The sequence below is a fragment of the Lolium perenne genome, chromosome 3, assembly GCF_019359855.2.
Source record: "Lolium perenne isolate Kyuss_39 chromosome 3, Kyuss_2.0, whole genome shotgun sequence".
Taxonomy (NCBI): Eukaryota; Viridiplantae; Streptophyta; class Magnoliopsida; order Poales; family Poaceae; genus Lolium; species Lolium perenne.
The window spans coordinates 50238178-50254968 of record NC_067246.2 but is presented as its reverse complement, the minus strand read 5'-3'; the positions used below and the strand labels follow the sequence as shown (position 1 = coordinate 50254968).

The 16791-nt window shown below is 43.0% G+C and overlaps 2 long non-coding RNA genes across 4 annotated transcripts; one reads left to right on the top strand and one right to left on the bottom strand.

Annotated features, from left to right (window-relative positions):
• The first annotated feature begins 2072 nt into the window (after nucleotides 1–2072).
• Nucleotides 2073–2930, top strand: LOC127338172 (uncharacterized). Of its 2 annotated transcripts, none has more exons than XR_007874222.2 (3): nucleotides 2073–2236; nucleotides 2459–2549; nucleotides 2849–2930. It is a non-coding gene; the product is annotated as an uncharacterized lncRNA (long non-coding RNA). The 2 variants fall into 2 exon arrangements; XR_007874221.2 differs by having other exon boundaries at nucleotides 2088–2236; nucleotides 2853–2930.
• Nucleotides 2931–7215: 4285 nt separating this feature from the next.
• LOC127341305 (uncharacterized) lies at nucleotides 7216–9006 on the bottom strand. 2 transcript variants are annotated; one of them, XR_007875417.2, is made up of 3 exons: nucleotides 8728–9006; nucleotides 8460–8633; nucleotides 7216–7830 (listed from the first exon to the last, which is right to left on the bottom strand). It is a non-coding gene; the product is annotated as an uncharacterized lncRNA (long non-coding RNA). The 2 variants fall into 2 exon arrangements; XR_007875416.2 differs by having other exon boundaries at nucleotides 7216–8633.
• Nucleotides 9007–16791: the final 7785 nt, after the last annotated feature.

Genomic DNA, 16791 nt, shown 5'->3' with positions numbered 1-16791 from the left:
TACATTCACTATCAGCTAGATAGTTAGTTAATATATCTGATATGTATTTGCCTTCATTGTCAACAGAATTCTGTTGATTATGCGGCACTTGGGGCTGGTTCAAAATTATCTGCTATTCTGCTTACTTATCCTTACCAGGCAAGTTTATGCTATGTTTCTTCTCATCAACTTCATCAATGTATGCTACGGCCCTCTTATTACACATTCCAACTATGGTTTTGGAATTGCAGGTTATCCGAGCCGGCTTGCATATGGTATGAGTACGTACCGTACGGCTAATATAGAAAGCACTGCATATGGTATGAGTAGGTACCGTACGGTTTTGATGCTCTATGCTACACATAATTGCATCATCAGCTACATAATACCCTTTATTCCTGGTCATTTCCTGGCCACCATTCATGGACTTCATATGAACAATAACAATAGAATTGACTTCATTTCTTTTCTGAGATAGCATTGAGTTAATTTGACACATAAACGGAGACCATGCTGACATATCCTAGCATATACCTACATTAGAAAATGCTAGCAATAATTGTATACAAGCATAATCCATCGATGACTCAAAACCGATGATCAGAATATATCATAAAAACTTTATGATAACCCATATCGGTATGATCGAGGTTAAAATGTGTGCGAAAGTGTAATTCGTAAGTTTTTGTGTGTGTGTGTGTGTGTCTTGTCTCCTCTTTTAGTTGCAACTCGAATCCCTAAGCGACATCAACTTGAATCCCTATACAAACTCAAATTGACAAGGCGACGATATCGCATCCAGGAGGTATGTTAACGATATGGAGATTTTTGATAAGTACCGCTTGGACTATACAAAGTCAAATTGACAAGCACTCTATGATATTACGCTATGTACACTATGGAGATTTTAACAAGGACTATATGATATTACCTGGTGTACGTTATAACTATTTTGTTGAGGACCGCATAGCTATACTAGATCATCTAATAATACGATGGGATCACACTCAGAGGTATAAGCAGGGCTATAACAGATGTAACTATGTAATTTTTAAGATTTTTGTTTTTGTTTTTTACTTGTCCCTATGATACGCAACAATGTACTATGCGAGCGTTTTATTTATTTGAGGGGCCAATTCCAATATCTTCTCGATTAATGTTGCTTCTATTTGACGACACATCAAGGACTCTATGATATTTACACTATGAACGATATGAAGATTTTGATAAGGACCGCATGGACTATACAAGATCAAATCGACAAGATGGCAATATCACACCAGGAGGTATGAGTAGCGCTATAAGGGTTTCACCGGTGCAATTCTTAAAAAGTTTGTGTCTTTACTTGTCACCTATATGAGATGCAACAATTTACCATGTGCGTAATTCTTTTTTTCTTTTATTGAGGGCCGCATGATAATTGATCCTCTCAATTATCGGAGACAGGCCGATGCATAGAGGATACATAAGGACTTTATGATATTACCTAGTGTACGATATGTTTTTTTTGTTAAGAACTGCATGCCTATACTAGGTCACACCATAATACGACGGTATCACACCCGGAGTTTTAGCAGGGATAAAATAGATGCTATTATGTAATTCTTAATGAATTTTTGTTATGAATTTTCTCCTTTATGAGACACAACAATGTACAATGCATGTTTTTTTATTTGAGGACATCATGCCAATATCTTCTAAATTTCCTTAAATGACCTCGGTCGAGAGGACTATATCTTATCGATTAATGCCGCATGTATTTGATATAAGGACCTAGCGTTCGGTATGGCTGGTGTGATAAGGACCACATAGCCATTTTTAGTCCCCATCTTCTCCCTTCTTGGGAGAGGAGGATGGTGTACTTAGTCTATTGGAAGGCGGTGGCAGCGACGTTCGGGTCGATGAGCTGCAACTTGAGCGGGCAGATGACAGCGACGGGGCACTTCTCGCAGCGACCCTTGTACTGCATGACGCCTCGCTTCGATCTGGAACTGCCCTGCCTCCTTTTCTTTGGTGAACGCCGCCGACAGCTTGGGCAGGGCCTTAGCGACTCCCCCACCTTTACACGCACGGCGGTGGTCTTCTTTGCGCCCTGGTCGAAGGTACCTCATGGAGGTTTTCTTAAGGACCTAGTGTTGCACAATTACGGGGTACCAATGGTAGTCGGTTGAGGTATGTATCATTATACTCTCAGGGGAAGGATGTTCAGCTCCGTCCATTCGACCATCTTGTCTCAGCTGCAGAAGCAGGTGCTTTGGTTCGTACAATAACTCCTAATCATGTATCGTTTTGTGATTTTGTCAGACTGAGACGAGTTCAACAAAGATTGTTAACATGTAGTTAGGCCTTTGCTAGCATTCCTAACCTAGCAGTTTTTTTCTGACTACAAACATGTGTTAGTGTCATTTGTTCACCTCAATTGCCTTTCCCTAAAATATTGCTTATTCATGACAAAGGTATTTTTCATTTCTTTGTACAGGTTTGCCTGTTTACAAATCCCATATGGCTGGTGAAAACACGAATGCAACTACAGACACCTGGACATACTGCACCTTACTCTGGATTTTCTGGTAATATATGGTTATTATAGTACCATACCTCTATCTTCTGAGCATCATATAGCAATGCCTAGCATAGTAGAGTTGTGACTTTGTTTTCTGTTGCAAATGAGTGGCTTGTGCTATTATTGGTTCTGTCTGAAGCTGCTAAAATCATGCTTATTTACATTTGTTAGTGTAAAAAAGAACCATTCATAACTATTTTATCCTGCTACGAATTGTTTTTGTGCATTCTTCTCCATGCTCAGATTTCTTTTGGTCTATGCTTAGTTCAAATTTTCTGTGACCTTGCTTATTTGTTTTCTGTGAAGCCAGATGCTTTGAGAACTATTCTGAAAGAGGAGGGATGACTAGCACTTTATAGAGGGATTGGACCTGGACTTATGTAGGGCAGTTGATATTTTGGAGCATTCTGGTCCATATATGTCTGCTTTAAAGTACATTCACTATCAGCTAGATAGTTAGTTAATATATCTGATATGTATTTGCCTTCATTGTCAACAGAATTCTGTTGATTATGCGGCACTTGGGGCTGGTTCAAAATTATCTGCTATTCTGCTTACTTATCCTTACCAGGCAAGTTTATGCTCTGTTTCTTCTCATCAACTTCATCAATGTATGCTACGGCCCTCTTATTACACATTCCAACTATGGTTTTGGAATTGCAGGTTATCCGAGCCCGCTTGCATATGGTATGAGTACGTACCGTACGGCTAATATAGAAAGCACTGCATATGGTATGAGTAGGTACCGTATAGTTGGTTTCATATGCGGACTCAAATCGTAGGCGGGTCTATGGACCCCGCGAAGGTATCTATGTGCCCCAAGGGATCCGATTTTCTTTACTTTTTTAATGGAATAAAAAAAATCCCAAGTATGCATGCATAATAATTCGACGACACAACCCCGGTGACATCAGGGGTGTCACAAGGGTGGTGATCCACCGTTGCAACAAAGGCCATGCCGGTAAGCGAGACGCATGGTATCTTTTCTTGTAGTTTGGCTCGTATCTTCATCGTGTTTCGCAAAGCACCTTACAATTGACTTAGCGTATGGTATGAATGGCGTGGCGAGGACCGCATATCAATGTCTCGACCCTAAACCTTTGTATAGTAGACATGAAGGTACCTCATGATTCGATGACACAACCCCGGTGATATCAGGGTGTCACAAGGGTGGTGAGCCGCCGTTGCAACAAAGGCCATGCCGGTAAGCGAGACGCATGGTATCTCATGAATACCAGCGGGTAGTTGTGCTACACATTATATTATGCCTCCGTCTATGATGTCCGGGGTGATGTTGGCGGCTGCGGGCATGGTCGAGTATCAGCGAATGCAAGTAATGTTGATGTCCGGATGTGTAATTCGTAAACTTTCTTTGTAGGTTGGCTCGTCTCCTCCTCGTGTTCCATAAAGCACATTACGATTGACCTAGCGTACGGTATGAATGGCGTGATAATGACCGCATATCAATGTCTCGACCGCAAACCTCTGTATGGTAGATATGAAGGTACCCCATGGAGAGTTTTTTAAGGACCGAGTGTTGCACATTTACGGGGTACCATATCCTTATAGTGGTGCACGATAATGTTACTACATCAATCCTAGCTTACGCGGCAGAAGCCCTAAGTGAAAGGTACCTAGGCCTACCAACAGTGGTGGGCAAGTCAAAAGACGGGTGTTTCCAATACATTACAGAGAGATCGGGGGCGAAGGTATCTGGTGGAAGGGTCAGGGGCTGTCAAAGAAAGGCAAGGAAATAGTTGTGAACTAGTACTACAGGCTACCCTTACCCACCCAATGAGTTGCTTCAAGTTTAATAAACGGCAATGCAAGAAGTTAAGCTCAATAGCCTCGGATTTCTGGTGGGGCGATGCCGATGGCTCTCGACGAGTTCATTGGATCTCGTGGGACAAAATGTGCCAACCTAAAAAGTCGGGAGGCATGGGCTTCCGAAACTTTGAGGTTTTTAACCATGCACTCTTGGCGAAGCTGGCGTGGAGGCTGCTTACTGTGCCAAATTCGCTGTGTGCAAAGGTGCTCAAAGCCCGTTGTTTCAAGTGCTCGGACATTTTCCGTGTTGGCTGCCCTGGTGGGGGATCGTTATCATGGCAGACCATTCTTCACGGAAGGGATCTGCTGAAAATGGCCTTATTTGGAGAGTAGGAAATGGCCACAGTATTGATGCCTGGAAGAACAATTGGATCCCTAGAACTGGGTTGCAACGACCACTGGGTCGTATGCCAGAGGCGCCGTGAGATCCTCTAGCCTCCAGCGTCGCTAGTGATGGTTGCGTCGTCCACTCCACTCTGGCCATCGACCCAGCGGTGCTCCATCAAACTTGTCGCGGATGCTTCCTTGGACTGCATCATCATCCACAAGAGCAGACCCGAATTGGCAACGGCCAGCCGGACAGAGGGGATCAAGATGCTGGATTGTGCAAAACGCCGCGCCGTTTACCGCGCCTTCTTTCCTCCCGCGAGCGGTATACCGGCCTTTTTTTGCAGCGCGGCCTATATAGCGCGCTGTTGGAGATGCTCTAAGACCCTCAACATGATTTGTCATGTTGAAATACCTATCAGCTAGAGCTTCTCTTCGAGTGGACATATTAACAATCTAAACAGTTAAGGAAATTTGTCAAATACATGTGTGTGAGTCATTAATAGGGTATCCGTGGAACTCAAACTTAACTATAGATAGCATATCATCGTACCTTAGAGTAACTGATCGTAAACTATTCATTCAAATAACACAAATAATTGCCGATAACGGGTGACTATAAACGACCCCTACGATAAAGAGGACTGTACTAGATACAAGAATGTACCATATGGAATATTTTCCAAGGATTGCATGCTCCGGGCAATTTGTTTTTTCTTAGATTCCCTATAGACATTGGTGTACAAGATTTGCAACAAATCTACAATATTTCCTACAATTCTTGATCTTTCATTTTCCATTGTTCTTGATGGCGATGATCTTTCTAATTTTCGCGGTGGCCATGAGAGGACACCACACAGGTTATGGCACGACCATGGTGTATCACTTCGGGTACTTTCATGCTGGACTTACCTAAGCGCATTGTTTCTTTTGCAAATTGTAGTATGACGTGTACCATATGGATATTCTTAATTATAGTATGATGTGTACCACATGTATCACTCTTAATTGTAGTATCACTCTGAATTTTCCCGAATCGTGGACACGGCTATGTCACACCCGAAGGCTATTTCTTACAATGAGAATTAAGGAAAATTTCATGCTGGACTTGGCTATCGTGACTCAAAACCGGTGGTCAGAGTATATCATAAGGACTTTATGATAACCCATATCGGTATGATCGAGGTTAAAATGTGTGTGAAAGTGTAATTCATAAATTTTTTGTGTGTCTTGTCTCCTCTTTTAGTTGCAACAAGGTTCTATGTAGGTGTTTTATTTTCCTACAGGATTACGAACTTTTTTGGCCACAAATACCATAAAGGATATCTCAAGGACAGAGATTTGGTGCACATGGGCACCAGTGATCTCATTTTTTAAAAAATTAAAAACAATAGTTTTGAGTTGTAAAAAATTCTGGAAAAAAAATCCACACATAGTGAAGGATGTATCCCACAAACGGACAAAAAATCAATTTCAAATACTTAATATTTTAAGCTACACAGAAATGACAAAATTGTTGATATCAGAATTTGTCATTTTTGTCCAGATCAAAATAAAAACAATTTCGGATTGGGATTTTCCATGATTGTGGGATGTATCATTGGTAATCTACAGAATTATTTTCACGATTTTTTATAACTTGTTAAAACATTTTTAATTTTTTTTAACTGAGCGAGAGCATTGGAGCTCGTATGCTAAAAGCACTTTTCCATATCTCAAGTACTTTATGGTTACCTTAGCGTACAATGTGAATGGCGTGTTAAGGACCGCATAGTATTTGGTGAGGAACCGCATCCTTTATACAGGCCACAAACTGTCGATATGGGTACGGTTATAGAAGGCTAGTATTTTCTATGGTTATTTTGAGATTGCCCTTGTGAGCCACATTCTTACGATGCTCCATACGGCCCACATTAAAATACATCGTCAAACAGTATCCTCTATAATTCTATATAAAAAAACATAACAGTAGCATCTATAGTGCGGGAAGTTGCTACAGGGTAATTTGCATGAAACGTTCAGACATGAATTTGCATGAAACGTTCAGACATGAATTTGCATGAAACGTTCAGACATCGTGCGGGAAATGCGTTCCGTAGGCCAGAGGCTAGTATTTTTCCTATGGTTATATTGAAATTTCCACTGTGATCTACATTCTTACGATGCTCCATACGACCCAGATTAAAATACATCGTCAGAACCAAATCCTCTAAAATTGTAAACATAAAAAAGATCAGTAACATCTATCATGCGGGAAGCTGCTACACAGGGTACTGCAACCTTCCTGAATGAGTACATCAAAGAACAGAACATTTTACCACACATATTACTATTTTCTCCCGTAACAGCACATCCGTTCTATGAGACAAAGGCTGCATTTTCTATGATTCATTTTGCGAACCACTGTGTCCACCACATTGTTGTATCACTCTGGACACTGACCAGTTCTTAAATTCGACATCTCAAAGAACCTCTATACAGTCCCATAAGTTGCTACATAGAGTATTGACACAGCAATGTATGTGGTACCGGAGTGTAGCTGCATAGAGTACTGCATCCGTCAAGCATGAGTACATCATAATTGTTTACAAAAGTCAATTCAGGTTACAGTGGATCATAGATGGAACCATGGTGCATAAAAAAACTTTTGCAGGAGTTAGTGTATTACAGGTATCGGTTTAACAGAGACGGAAAAATAGCGTAACACCCGAAGCTCCAACAGACACTTAAGTTATGAAGCTGATAACATGTTCACCGGGAAATAAGTAAAGGAAGGATGCAGGCTTGCATGCGGGTTTGCGAAATCTAAAGGATACAATATATCTCACGGCCTATTTCAGGAACACAACCACAAGTAGAGCAAACATAGTAACAGCTACACTGACGGCAGATATGCACAAGTTGGCATAGATGTTCAAGCTGCGAGAGGCTTTCTCGCTGTTGTTCCAGATCATTTCTTTAAGCTTGAACTCTCTTGTCTTCAACTTGTGCTCCATTTGTTCAAATGCGACCTGGAGGTTGTTTTTCTCAGTCCAAAGCGCTGTGTATGCTTGATCAATTAATGGGAGACTCCGATTCACCTGACGTGCTCTCTGGAGTGTAAACCAACCAAACTCCACAAGTGAATCAAGGACCTAGTTAAAACAGGATTCCAAGGTTCATCGACCCATATTGTGTTAGTAAGCAAGCAAACAATTCTGATGCAATCCATCCGAAATGGTGATCGGCTTGTGCGTCTGCTGTATTGGATATCGACATATATACCAAACATAGATCATCTAAACAAATCAATGCTTCAGCAAACTTTCAGAAGAAAGCTGTTTTATTGTGTTATTTTTTTTTACATCACGGAGGGTCATTAAAATTAATGGTATACATGAGCAGCTTCGCAAACACCTAACCGCACCGAATCAACCGTGATTACGTACGGATGTGTGGCATCTGCATTGGTGTTAAAGTTAGATAGATCTTTGTGTCCTCTGATCCCCTTCAGACACCTAAGGTTAGGAGGAGGATAACTACCATTGTTGATTGGTCCATGTTGACACCGAACAAAAAAATCCCTTTTACTGCTAACAGCCCCATAATGGTATAGGTTTATTAGTTAATATCAAGTGTCCTTCACCCATGAAGGGAATCTCAAATTCCAGTTCACTATTATCTAATAGCTAAGAACGAATTAGCAATGATGAACTCCACGCACATCATTAGCGATAAAAAAAGTAACCATCTACTTATATGGTAAAGGCAACATTTTGCTAACCTGCCGAGGGCATCCAAGAGATCTTCTCCCTGTAGCAGTCATGTCGAGCGCTACCTTCCTCTGAGGGGCCTCTCCATGACGGTACCTTTGATGAATGTTGAGATCCGGCCCGGCGAAGCACGGATCAAGGATCTATCGAGGCAGGTCCAAGAAGGCGTCGTGGTCGGCGTAGCTCTGGTGGGGAAACGGAATTGATGAAATAAATTAAACTGACGAGAATGTTTTTAGCAACGGGCTGGTACTTATGGAGCAGCTGTGTGAAGATTACCTCGTATCCAAGCTCAGAATCTCCGGCGAGATCATCGATTTGCAGAGACGAATCTGGATTGCCTTCATCTCCTTTGAATCCAGACCACGGCGACATAGCGATGTAGATCTTGGAGACAATTCAAGATCTCGCGAATTAACTGGGATCTACATACCTGGACAGAGGAGACGCGCGACGCTTGAAACTTTGGATGATTCCGGTAATGGCGTCGGCGCGGCTACAGTCGTGTGGAGAAGAAAGGGAAGATAGGAGTGGGCTCGGAGGGGTGTGGGGGTGGGGGGAGGGGGAGCGAGGCGTACACGGAGAGGAGGATGGGCCCACCAAATAGAATCTTTCGCTCCAATACAGTACTGCGCAAAACTGTACTATACACGAGATACAGAGCTATACATGCGTACGTCCCTTGCCTGGTCAACGGAAGGCTCGAATCCCTAGGTAACTGTAGCGGCCTGGATTTCGACTTCGCCCGAGAACAGCTGCAAAATCTGCGCGTCGGGCTCGGTGGGGCCGTGGGGGGAAAAGAAGTCTGGACACGGCAGGGGAGGCGGAGGAGGGGAAGGGAAGAAGACAAAGGGAAAAAGTGCCAGCGTGGCGGGCTGGACCCCACCGGCCGTAACGGCCGATTTACCCGGTGCGGGGCCGAGGTGAAAAAGCCATTCCCACCGCGCGCGGTAGATATTTCCACTCCCGAGCTTATTTCCTAGTTTTAGATTCTTTTCTGAAGTTTCCCAATGATAGACATAAACCAAAATAATAAAGCATGTTTTCATTGGTCTACTTGTGTATCAGAACTCGATTTAACTTTAACCAGGTAAGGTGTCGAACTTGATGCTAGTAATATCCCGCTAGCTCCTTGTCCATCTGAAGATTTCTGGTAAAAAATATGGATTTGTTATGTCTCTAATAAATTCTTAAGTCTCAGCCGTCCACATAAAATTGCTTAAGTTACACTTTTATGACATTTCTGCTAAAAAGGTGCACTTTTGTATGAACTGCAATTGCACTTTCCTCGGCTGATCAAACCTTATAAAAACTCACTTGACTGAGACACTGAACGCTACTAAGAGCATCCCCACTCGTTGGCGCTCCCCACGCCCAAATCCGGCGAAATTTTCGTCCGGATTGGAGGAAGATTTGGCGTGGGGAGGAGTATATTTCCAGTCGTGTGCTCCCCAAGCGGCGTTTCTCGGGGAAAAAAGAGGATGGCTCGGGGAATCCGGACGAAAGAGGAGACACGTGGGCGTGGGCGGTTGGTTTAGCTTCATCCGGAGTCCCCGGGAGACCCCCGGGAAACCGAGGATGGCATGGGGAGTCCGGACGAAAATAGGCTCAAATCCGGACCAAAACGAGGAACCGGGGGCCTGACTGAGCCGTTTTTCGCCGTCCGGATGAAAAAAAGTGGCCGTGGGGGGCTCTGTGGGGAGACGAGTGGAGATGCTCTAAGCACTCCGCATAATAATTTTTATTATGGATTTTGTATAGTAATTTTTCTTTTCTTTTTTGAACAAAGAGGCCCAAATTTGTTCAGATCCTGAACACATTACAGCGTGTATTACAATGCCTAGAAAGTGAGACGATTGTAGAGCTAATTTTGACGGAAAAGGCACGTTTGAATGAGCTGAATTGATACAACTAAAGATAAGTTCAGACTGAGACGGTCTAATAGCTTGTTGCCCACACTTGTGCGCTACCGTATTTAAGTACCTGCTAATGTGATACACATGTGGTGATAGCTAGCGCTTTGGAAACATGCTTGAACTTGGCCACAATTTGTAGAATTCCCCAGTTTGACGCCAAGATCCAAGGCTAGTGGGGTGGGAACAACACGAGACATAGATCGTCGTCTTCAGTTCTTTCCCGGAGGTTGACGGGATGACCACCGAGATGTGAGCACCATCCACTACCCCCATTGACACCTCGTGACATCAAGGGAGGTGGCCTACGTCACCGGCGAACGTCCGCGCTATCAGGGGCGATGCTGCCCTCACCTCCCGAGGCCGCCGCCACAGTCCTCGTCGCCCCCATCAATGGCATCCGTGCGCGGATTTATGTTCGGTGCCTCTGATTGTTGAGAGAGGGATGACAAGAAAGTTCTTTGCGTGGCTTGTGGCTAGGCAGCGGACATGCTTGCCTGACTAGGTCTCCCGCACCCGGCAGCATGCACGTTTTGTGACGAGGAGCAGGAGACTGCTACACTGCGTCGTGGTGAGAGAGGTGTGGCACTTCATCTTGATGCAGCGGGGATTTTTTTTTTGAATAGGAGAGGTCCCGAAGGACCTAGAGCTTCATTCCATTATCAGCCATGGAGGTGCAAAATACATAAAGGGTCCTGTAGAAAGGAGAAATTACAAACCGACCCATACATTTTGCACTAAGGACCTTTGACTGAAAAGAGAAAACGCCATCAAGTCTAGCTCCAGATCCACCACCGTAGAGCTCACCGGAGCCAACCTCCACGCCACCAGGGACAGAACCACTTGGGGCATGGAGGCGGGAGCTAACTCCGACGAAGCTGTTGAGCCTTCGCTTTGAAACTGATTGGAGGTTGAAGAAGGCCTGAGGACAAACGAGCATCGTCGCACCAGGTTGGAGGGGCCTCCCTACGGCAAAAGAGTACGACAACATCGGCGCCGTGGTAGACCTCCAGGGGTGGAGCGGCCGCCTTTCGGCCATGAGATACGGCGACAGCGGCGCCGTGGAAGTCCTCCGACTAGAAGCCATCATACTCCCCTGCTGTGGACGCGGCGACCAGCCACGAACATCAAGCAGCCGAACCTCTTCTCTTGCACCACCACGATGAACGAAGAGGAGGGAGCCACCGCTGCATCGACGGCCACCTAATCCACCCGAAACAGCCTTATTTACGGAGATCTCCACCTCCCTCCCTCGCCACACCTCTGGCTCCGACCGCCGGAGCTCCATGAGGCAGAGGAGAAGATGATACGTTGCCAGATCCGGCCGCTGGGATCCGCCACCTTGATACGTCCAAAATGTATCTACTTTCCCGAACACTTTTGCTATTGTTTTGCCTCTAATTTGTGTATTTTGGATGCAACTAACACGGACTAACGCTGTTTTCAGCAGAACTGCTCTGGTGTCTCGTTTTTGTGCAGAAATCCAACTTTCGGGAAAATCCTCGGAATTTATGCAGAAGGCCCTATTTTCCCAGGAAACTAACGGAGCCAGAAGGACAATTGAGGTGGAGGCCCGAGGGCCCCACACCATAGGGCGGCGCGGCCCAGGGGGGGCCGCGCGGCCCCCGTGGTGTGGCCCCTCGGCCGGCCTCCGACGCCCTCCTTCGGACTACTTATTCGCCTCGACCTAAAAACGCACGGGGAGAAGTCGAGTCGCCGTAAACCCTCCGTAACGCCGCCACATCGCGAAACTCCGTCGCGGGAGCCGAAGTCTCCGTTTCCGGCACTCCGCCGGACGGGGAATTGGAGGAGATCATCACCGCCATCACCACCGACGCCTCTCCATCAACCAGCAATGTTTCCCCCATCCATGTGTGAGTAATTCCCCCGCTGTAGGCTGAAGGGGATGGTAGGGATTGGATGAGATTGGTCATGTAATAGCATTAGATTGTTAGGGCATAGTGCCTAGTGTCCGTAATTGGTACTTTGATGATATTGTTGCAACTTGTTATGCTTAATGCTTGTCACTAGGGCCCGAGTGCCATGATCTCAGATCTGAACATGTTATTGTTTCATCATAATATTCATTGTTTATGGTCTTACCTATAAGTTGTATACACATGTCGCTGTCCGGAACCAATGGCCCCGAAGTGACAGAAATCGGGACAACCGGAGGGAATGGTAGCGATGTGAGGATCACATGTGTTCACGGAGTGTTAATGCTTTGCTCCGGTACTCTATTAAAAGGAGTACCTTAATATCCAAAGAGTTTCCCTTGAGGCCCGGCTGCCACCGGCTGGTAGGACAAAAGATGTTGTGCAAGTTTCTCATTGCGAGCACGCACGACTATATATGGAACACATGCCTATTGATTGCTTTGTACTTGGACACCGTTTTATTATTATCTGCAAATGCCCTGCTATGATTGTTACATGAGTTTCTCTCATCCATGCAACGCCCGTCATCCGTCCCCGTGCCTACAGTATTTAAATCCTGCTGTTTACTAAAATCACTACTGCTGTCTTTGTTACTCTGCTGCATTATTTCACTATCACTCGTTGCTATAAAACTGTTATTATCGATAAACTCTTGCGAGCAAGTCTGTTTCCAGTGCAGCTGAATTGACAACTCCGCCGTTAAGGCTTCCAAGTGTTCTTTGTCTCCCCTTGTGTCGAATCAATAAATTGGGTTTTACTTCCCTCGAAGACTGTTGCGATCCCCTATACTTGTGGGTCATCAAGACTATTTTCTCGCGCCGTTGCTTGGGGAGCATAGCTTTATTTGGAAGTTCACTTGGATTAATATTGTTCGCTGCAAATTCTTCATCATGGGTAAACCTCGCGATACTAAGATCGCCATATTACCATCCACTACAAGAAAAGGTACAATTCTGAGTACCTCTGCTGCTCTTGATTCGCCATCTGTGATTGATAAACTTGTTTCACCGCCGCATGCTTCACATGCGGGTACTTCTGCTGAATCTGAAAACTCTCATAATATTGATAATGTTTCTGCTGTGCTTGATGATAGTGGTTCATTGGGATCCTTTCTAGATGCTACAATTGCTAGGTCTAGACAAATTGAAAATACTGAAACTCCTAATGCTACTACGCCTGTTAGTTCACCTGAACTTGATTATTTTAGTGATGATCCTGAGGAAGATTATGTGGAGCTTAATGATGATTTTATTGAAAAATGCAATGCTACTACTGATGCAAGAAAAATTAAAAAGTTGCTTGCAGAACATGCTGTTAGATATAAACTGTCTCCTGATCCTAAATTTGCCACATCTCCTATAAACATTAGGGATAAAGATTATGATTTTTCTCTTGACCTATCTCATATAGCTATTGTTGAGAAAACACCTTTTTGTGGTACCGAAAAAGAGAGTGCTGTTGAACACATGACTTAGTTATCTACTCTTAGTAGCTTATTTTCTGATGATGTCAAGATGCGTACTTACTTTGTTGCTAAAATCTTTCCATTCTCATTAAAGGATGACGCTAAAACTTGGTATAATAATTTGCCACCTAATTCTATTAAAAGTCCAAAAGAATTGCTTGATACTTTCTTCCGCAAATACTTTCCTGCTAGTGCTCAACATATTGCTTTGCAGAGAATCTATAATTTTGACCAGGGAGATGAAGAGAAATTGCCTGAGGCTTGGTCGAGATTTTGTTCTCTTATTAGAGCTCGGCCTGAGCATGATTTGGAAAAGCATGATTTACTTGATATATTTTATAGTGGACTAACCATTGAGTCTAGGGCATACCTGCATAGTTGTGCTGGTTGTGTTTTCAGGAAAAGAACTCCGGATGACGCTGAAGAATTATTGGCTAAAATAAGCCGGAATCATGATGATTGGACTACGCCTGAACCAACTCCAACACCAATATTGAAGAAGAGGGGTTTAATTAAATTGAATGATGAAGATATGAGGGAAGCCAAGAAGTCTCTCAAGGAGAAAGGTATTAAATCAAGATGTGAAGAATCTACCTCCTATAGAAGATATATGTGAGATAATTCCCCCTTCATCCATGATTGAGGTAAACTCCCTTCAACGCTTTACTAGGGAAGATATTCCGTATTCGAAGCCTCCTGCACAATGCTTAGATGAGTTTGATAATTATATTGTTAAGCAAGAAAATTTTAATATGAGAGTAGAGAATCATTTAATGGAAAATTCTCGAGCTATTAATGAATTGCATGGTATTGTAGAGAGAACCTCCAATGATGTTAAGATGCTTGTTAAACATTTTCATATGATTCAAACTCAAATTGATCAACTCACTAAAGTGCAAAATGACTTGTTAGGGAATAATTCTAAAGAGAAACATGCTTATGAAGTAACAACTAGAGGTGGTGTCTCTACCCAGGATCCTCTATATCCTGAAGGGCATCCCAAAAGAATTGAACAAGATTCTCAACGCATTGAACCTAGTGCTCATTCTAGGAAGAAAAAGAAGAAGAAACATAAAAATGTTGTAGAATCCTCTGAACCTGTTAATGATCCTAATAGTATTTCTATTTCTGATGCTGAAACTGAAAGTGGCAATGAACATGATAAAGATAATGATAAGAATGATACTCCTGATAAAGAAGAGGTAGAAGAAGAACCTGAAAAGCATGCTAAAAATAAAAAGTATACTAAAGAAGATTTTATTGCTGAGAAACATGGTAATGAAAGAGAACCTTGGGTGCAAAAGCAAATGCCTTTTCCTGCTAAGAAACTAAAATCAAAGGAAGAAGAACACTATAATAAATTTTGCGATTGGATGAAACCTTTATTCTTGCAAATCCCTTTGACTGATGCTATTAAATTGCCTCCTTATTCAAAGTATATGAAAGATATTGTTACTAACAAAAGGAAAATACCCAATGAGGAAATTTCCACTATGCTTGCTAATTACTCTTTCAATGGCAAAATACCAAAGAAGTTGGGCGACCCAGGTATACCTACTATTCCTTGTTCTATTAAGAATAATTATGTTAAAACTGCTCTATGTGACTTGGGAGCCGGTGTTAGTGTTATGTCTTTTTCTCTTTATAAGAGACTTTACTTAGATAAGTTGATACCTACTGATATATCTTTGCAAATGGCTGATAAATCTACTGCTATTCCTGTTGGTATATGTGAGAATGTTCCTGTTCAAGTTACTACTAACTGCTTGATATTAACTGATTTTGTTGTGTTGGAAATGCCTGAAGATGATAATATGTCTATTATTCTTGGGAGACCTTTTCTTAACACCGCAGGGGCTGTTATTGATTGCAATAAAGGAAAGGTTACTTTTAATGTTGATGATAAGGAGCATACCGTCTATTTCCCCAAGAAGATTGATAAAGTATGTGGAGTCAATACTATTACTAATGTGAGAAGTATTAAAGTGGGAACTATTGATTGTCCTATATATGAGCCTAAAGAAGAATATCAAACTCTCGTGATTGGATCCATATCAATACAATTCAAGGTAACATGATTGATTTGAGGTTTATTTCTTTTTATGCTATGTAAAATTTATTTGGTGGCAAGACTTGATCAACCTTGTTAACAAATACCTTTTATATGCATAGAGGAGGTAAACAACATCTTTTTCTTCCTCCACTTACTCTAGTTGCTGTAGCACTTTTTAATTTGCAAAGTTCCTTAGTTATTTGAAGATTTCAAAAAATTTCCTGGCCAGTAATAATAAACTAAATACCCAGAAATGTTCATTTTTCAAAGTTTTCAAAAATTCACAAAAATTATACCGTTGGTCCTATTTTTCGACGAGGAACCTGGGAGCACCAGAGGATGACCTGTGGGGCACCAGAGGGCGCCAAACCACAGGCCGGCGCGGCCAAGGAGGTGGCCGCGCCACCATGTGGTGTGGGCCCCCCTTTGCCCCACTTTGTCATCTCTTTCTCCCAGCACCTTCTCTCTCCCGAAAAAACTCGTACCAAGTTCCTCTCACTCGCGTTTTTGCTCCAGAGCTCCATATTTCTCGATCTCTTTGCTCAGCCCAGATTTCTGTCTGAAATTTGGCACATTTGCTCCTTGGTATGTGACTCCTCCACCCATCCAAGTAGAATTTTGTTTGGTTGAGTATATCTTGAATATTTTGCTGCTGTAGGTAACATGTTTAGTGAGCTTGCATGCTTGTTCTAAGTGGTAGAAATTAGTTTTGATGCATGATTAGTACTCTAGCAAGTTCATATGGTAGTTTCCCTTGTTTATATGTCATCAAACCAAATTTTATATCACTTGTTAAAAATTTCAGAGAAGCTATGAAGAAGTTCAACTTTGGAGAGTTGTTCAAGAAAGGGACAACCAGCACCGGGAGGCCTTCTAGGGCCGCCACCCGGATTAGGCGATCATACAATGAAGACATCCTCGCGCCTAGCTTCGCGACTGAAGAGGACAACGGGCCTCCTAATGCTTCTACTTTTC